Here is a 6,302-nt window from a genome sequence, read left to right as displayed (position 1 = left end):
TATACATTATGCTATGCTTACAAGCATTGCTACCATCTGTCACCATAGACATCTATTACAGTACCATTGACTACGTTCCTATGCTGTACCTTTCATCCTGGCAACTTATTCACTCTATAACTGTATCTCCCACTTCCTTTCACCCATTTTGTTCATTCTCCCACCCAAGCTCCTTTGACAACCATCAGTTTGTTCTCTGTATTTATGTGTTTCTTTTTGCTTATTACTTTTGTTGGTGAGGTTTTTTTAAGATGCCACCTATAAGCAAAATCATATGTTATTTGTTTTTCTCTGGCTTATTTCAGTTGGCACAATATCCTCTAGGTTCATCCATGTTGTCACAAATGTCAAGCTCTCACCCTTTTTGATGGCTGAGTAATATTCCTGTGTGTGTGTGTGTATGCCACATCCTCCTCATTCATTCATCTATCAATTGACACTTGAGTCCCAAAACACTTAGTTCTATTGTCAAAGTTTTTGCTTAGTATTCCCAGACATAACCTTTAGTTGCAAAGCATATGACGATTACAGAGTCTGTAACATAATTGTTCTAGGACATTGCACTTAATCTACAAGATAGAAAATCAAAGTATTGTATGGGGTATTGGATATAATGTTAATGATATGAGAGTCCATGGACTCAGAGTTGGATAATAAGGTTAGTATTAAAAGGAGAAAGCTGAATGGTTTAGAGATCCTGAAGAGTTTGAGAAATAGTTATAGTGGGCACATTTGAATAAGGAAGTTAGGAGAATAGAAGGTTGTTGTCAAAGAGCAGAATGCTTAATTTTTTTTTTTTAAGATTTTTTTTTTGTTTGATGGGGAGAGACAGCAAGAGAGGGAATATAAGCAGGGGCAGTGGGAGAGGGAGAAGCAGACTCTCCCCTGAGCAGGGAGCCTGATGTGGGGTTCAATCCCAGGACCCTGCGATCATGACCTAAGTTGAAGGCAGATGCTTAACAACTGAGCCACCCAGGTGCCCCCAGAATGCTTAATTTTAAAGGTAAAGTAGTTATGGATGGTGACAAGGTCCAAGGTATGAGCATGGAAATAGGTATATGTAGTGGAGTGGAGGACATTATTTGAGATGAGGGGGTTCAACAAATTAGAAGGCCAACATGGTGGCCTTCTAATATTAATGTCATCCAAGGATGTACTGACACCTTGGAAAGGAGAGGAAGATGTTTAATGGAAAGGAAGGTGTTTAACTTTAACCCACATTCCCCTGCAAAATGGGGTGATACCTTACAGTGTTGCTGTGAGGAAGGCTGGCAGTCTCAGTATTGGCAGTGTTTGGCATGCACTGTGTACTCCACAGGTGGGGATTACTTTTTGTTAAGGATCTTCTCCCTACCAGAGTCCTTTGCCCAAGCTCTTACTTCCTGACTGGGAGTCTTCTTCCTTCCATCTCTTCATCAAAACTCTACTTAATTTTAACTGAATAGGCCTACCTCCTTCAGAAAAAGTATACTGCTCGCATAAGCCTATACTGAGTTCTCCCATCTCTGAATATCTTATTTTATACTTTATTTTTATAGTGTATTTTATATTTTAGTCACCCATATCCTCATAGATTCATTTATTTTCTTCACTTTGTTATCCTAAGCTCTTCTAATAGAGAAATGGTGTCTTTTAGGTATTTGCTCAGTCAAAACGGGATAGATGGTATGTGATAGATTAGTACAACTATCTGGAAACTACTTGGAATTGTAATTGTTCCAGAAATAGCATGGGATGCTGAGGGATTTACTTTCCAATAGGTCTTTGAACAGGTCTACTATCCCTTATTATTTTGAAATCCAAAAAAACTTTGAAAATAAAATATTTTCTTAACACTTGGTGGCAGAACCTATCTTGGCCTGAACTCATTTGTCTGTAAAACTTGACCTGAATCCATGGTAACAAAGTGGCAAAACCTTATCTGAAAAACCTGATCTGAACTGAAATAAGACTGTATGCTTTGTTTATCCCACTTAGTAGTGCAATAGTCGTAATGTTTCTTAAAAAATGTTAACTTGATTATGAAGTGCTGCTATAGACCTCCTGGGATATCATGTAACATTAAGTATACTTTTTCTAAAGTCTAAAAATTCTTAATTCTGAATTCCACCTGGCCCAAAGGTTCTATGTGTAGATCTATATCCTTCATGGCCCTAATACACTGCTATACATACAAAGGGCAAATTTTAAAAAATTCAGTTAAGTACTGAAAGGGTATATATTTATCCTGCTGGGAGCAAAATTCAAGGGATCATACTAAATGGATTAAAGCAAGTAAAAGTTCCTAAACAAATACCTTGATGGGAAAAATAAGGTCTGAAATTCAAGATATTATCAAAAATAACAAAATACTTTCCAATTATGGCTTTATTAAGCATATTGTTTTTCTGATTTCATTAATTGAAAATTGATGGCAATTGGAGATTACATGTAAATAAATAACGTGGTTAAAACATACCGAATGACACTTCTGAAAAATTGTGCTTATAAAGTTCACTACTATATTTACATTTCTTAAGGGACACAGATATTTCCACTACATGTAGACTGCTATAGTAACATTAGTGATTCCTGATATTATCATACCATTTTCATCATCTGTAAAATAAGGAGGTTGGTAGTAAATGAGCTCTAAAGTTCTTTTAAAATTCTACCATCGAGTATGCTATACAGAACAAAAAGTTAAAGATTTCAATATACAGGAAACAAATCAGCAAACACAGGATCTGTATTACCGAAAGGATTATAATCTTAACTATGGGGAAGTAAAAATCTAAGTATATGAGATTGTGTATGTTCTGTATTTAGAGCGATAATGTGATCTAATTATCCTTTCTCTACTAGGGATATTGAAGATTCTATATGCGTTTTTTTTGTTTTTTATAAGGGTTTTATAGAAAAACAGGAATATGATGCATTAGAACAGAATACACTTGCTTCCGTGAACTCGGAATGCCATCTGAGTGCCTACTATAGGAAGGTAAGACACGTCACAGTCCAAATTGATATTAGAAAATCTAGTTGAACAAAGAATATAGGACAAAATTCACACACACAAAGAACACAGATAATAAAAGCAAGTGCGGGCGGAAAGAGGCCACGCTGGAGCAAGAGCAAATAGAATCATAGAGGTCTGGATCTGAAACGCTCCTAGAACGGAGATCTTCCATGGAGCGAACAAAATCTCAAACAAAAACAGGCCTGGACCAGGAGCTGGGAAAGAGCCTTGGGAGTTAGGGGTTGCATCCATGGTTATGGATGTGGTCGCTCCTTTACTTCTACCGTTTCCCTACTTCTTGATCTATAAAATAAATGGATTCACTTAGTTTTTAAGATCCAGGCAATGACACGGTAATAGTCCATATATCTTTGGGCTACCGTTCCAACCTAACTTAAGTTATCTAATTTTCCGGTTAAAGTAAAAAATGAAAAATGTAAACCCAAACGGACCCTGCTTGACTAGGACTGAGACAAAAGGTCGCGAAGCCAAAGAGTTTAAAACGCCGGCCCGGACTTTATCCGCTCCGCCGGCCGGGAAGGTGAAAAGCCGCAGGGGCGGAGGCTGTGCTTTCCGGGATAGGCCCGGCCCACCCCGCACGGTGACTGCGGCAACGGCGACGGAAGGGGTGGTCCCGAAGCCGGAAGTGACGGAACGCCGGCGTTTTGGCCCTGAGGGGAGGTGGAGCTGGTCGGTGGAGGGAGGTTGTGGTGGCGGAAGGGGTTCGGCGGCTGATGGCGGCGCAAGCTCGGAAGACTTTCTAACGTTCCGTCTGTCCCGGAGTTCTCCGCAGGGTAAGCGCCTTCCCCGGCCAACTGCAGCACCTTTTGCGGGGCAGTCTCCAGCTGGAGCTCTTTGGGGGATCGTGATACGCTCCTCAGCGGTTAGAGTGTAGGGGCCTGGCCGGTCTCGGGAATGATCTCTGGTGACGATGCACCCAAATGACGATGCTTTCCTTCTCGAGGACAAACTTTTCCTCTTGGACTACGATTGTGACGGGGGTGTGGGCAACTTCGGTGGGGAGTAAGGCTGGGAAAAACAGCGGGTGGCCGCCCCACCCGGCGGGGAGGCCCCGGGATAGGCCCTTCGCTGTTTGGCGGAGCCGTGTGGAACTTGGGCACTTTGGCGGGGGCGAGTGACGCGGGGGACCCCTGAAGAAGGACCTGTCTTGCCGGAGGTCCAATTCTGGGGTGTGTTTTGAGGGCATTGTGTGTGCTGCCGGCGTGGGCGCTTGGGAAAACAGGTCGAGTCCGAGGCTTGGGTTTGCCCGGGTGGGGTGAAACCCAGGTGTTTTGGTTTGTGTCGCCAGTGGAGAAAGAGGCGGGGACTCAGTGCGCCGCCCACGTTTGGGGGCCGGGGGCGGAGTTAGCTGTTGGGGCCGGTTCGCGTATTTCACCTGGGCTACAGGTCTAGCTGACGCTTTTCTTGGTTTTTGTAGACGGCTCCTGTGCGTAGTGTTCGGAGGGATCTTAAGAGTCAACGTCTTCTTTGCTTAGGCAACTTTTCTTAATTTCAAAACTCTCCTACCCTACACCCAGCAGCCGCCGGTCGGCAGTTGTGGGCTAGTCCCGACCCTCGCTCATCGCCTCGGGCGGGGTGGGGGTGGGGGTGGGGTTGTGTGTGACTGTTGATGCACTAGATTATCTTTTCTATAATTTTGTTTGGAAAACACTGTGGCAGATGACTTTCTTCCTATATTACGTTTTAGGCATCACAGTTTAGTTACGAATTGCTGTTATGACGAGCATTTAGATGGGAAAGTTTAATTTTTCAACTCTGCTTTATGTTCATTGTAAAATTTCTACAGACTGAGCACTAATTATAATTTTGGTGCTCAGTTCCAAAGCATCTGAAGAGATTTTTGAATAACCTGTTAATAGAAGAGTGGGCTGATTGTCCCTCAAGGCACAATTCAGGTATAGAGAAGGGGCTGAGGCCCAGACTTTTTTTTTTGTTCTTATCAAGAGTAGGCTCCATCTCTTGGGAAAAATTACTTGATAACGTGAGAAATGACTTGTTAGGTCTTTTATTTTTTACTTTTTTTTTTTTTTTTTTTTTTTGCAGCTTCAGAGGACATCCTAACGTAGTTTTTGCTCTCCTCATCACATTCTTAAGTTGGCGTACCTCTATTTATGGTAATGACTGCAGCCATTTAATGTTAACTATGAAATGTCCTAACGATGCTCGTGTACTTCTTTGGGGGAATATTTGGGGAATACATATGCGAAGTTTATTGGATTTTATTCTTTTGGAATTTTGACACTAATTAAAATTTTGGCTTCTCTGGCTTTTTAAAATGTATTTTGGCCCAAATAAACCCCTACAAAAAGAGAAAAATTCCCTCTTTGTATGGGCCAAGTTACAGCTTTTTAGAAACCATTTAAAAGAATCTATAGAGTAAAAGTATAAGTAACACTGGGGTAGAGTGTCGAGGCACTCAGTTGTGAAGAATTCTAGAGATACGGATGTATTTAAGAGTGCAAATTAACAGATTGTTGGCTTTGCCTCTGCTTCCCAGAAGGATTGCAGATAACATTTTTTTTTTTAAAGATTTTTTATTTATTTATTTGACAGACAGAGATCACAAGTAGGCAGAGAGGCAGGCGGAGAGAGAGAGGAGGAAGCAGGCGCCCTGCGGAGCAGAGAGCCTGATGTGGGACTCGATCCCAGGACTCTTGAGATCCTGACCTGAGCCGAACGCAGAGGATTAACCCACTGAGCCACCCAGGCGCCCTGCAGATAACATTTTTCTGCTCTATAAACCAGCTGATAGTCTTTGAGTTAAAGTATGAATTATTGAAAACCATTAGAATGTCTAACAGTTTTTCCTTCAGATATTTGTGTGTCTTATGGGACTGAAGTTTAGAGATAATTTTAAAAGTTCATGTACTTTTAACTGAAGATTTATTTATTTATTTATTTATTAAAAAGATTATTTATTTATTTATTTGACAGAGAGAAATCACAAGTAGATGGAGAGGCAGGCAGAGAGAGAGAGAGAGAGAGAGAGGGAAGCAGGCTTCCTGCTGAGCAGAGAGCCCGATGCGGGACTCGATCCCAGGACCCTGAGATCATGACCTGAGCTGAAGGCAGCGGCTTAACCCACTGAGCCACCCAGGCGCCCCTTAACTGAAGATTTAAAAAAAACTTCTTGCTGAGTTTGCCATCCACTATATGTAATGTGTTCCTATTATGGTATGTCATACATGGAGTTTTTATTACTAACTTTACTTACATACATACACACAAGGAGAACAAATAGTAAAAGGAACTACCATTTTACTAATCTTGTTTTATTACTTCC

The 6,302-nt window shown here is 41.4% G+C and overlaps 1 protein-coding gene across 10 annotated transcripts in view; it reads left to right on the top strand.

The window, feature by feature from the left end:
* The first annotated feature begins 3,653 nt into the window (after window positions 1–3,653).
* Window positions 3,654–6,302, top strand: part of TAX1BP1 (Tax1 binding protein 1) — an 83,214-nt gene continuing 80,565 nt past the window's right edge. For 5 of the 10 annotated variants that reach the window (XM_032305141.1, XM_032305137.1, XM_032305136.1 and 2 more), the window contains exon 1: window positions 3,654–3,792. The gene's annotated coding sequence lies outside the window, so the exon portion shown is untranslated. The remainder of the gene's footprint in view (window positions 3,793–6,302) is intronic. The other 5 variants (XM_032305140.1, XM_032305135.1, XM_032305138.1 and 2 more) reach the window with 1 other exon arrangement.

Source organism: Mustela erminea, chromosome 11 (genome assembly GCF_009829155.1).
Source record: "Mustela erminea isolate mMusErm1 chromosome 11, mMusErm1.Pri, whole genome shotgun sequence".
Taxonomy (NCBI): domain Eukaryota; kingdom Metazoa; phylum Chordata; class Mammalia; order Carnivora; family Mustelidae; genus Mustela; species Mustela erminea.
This window is presented reverse-complemented; position numbering and strand designations above follow the sequence as displayed.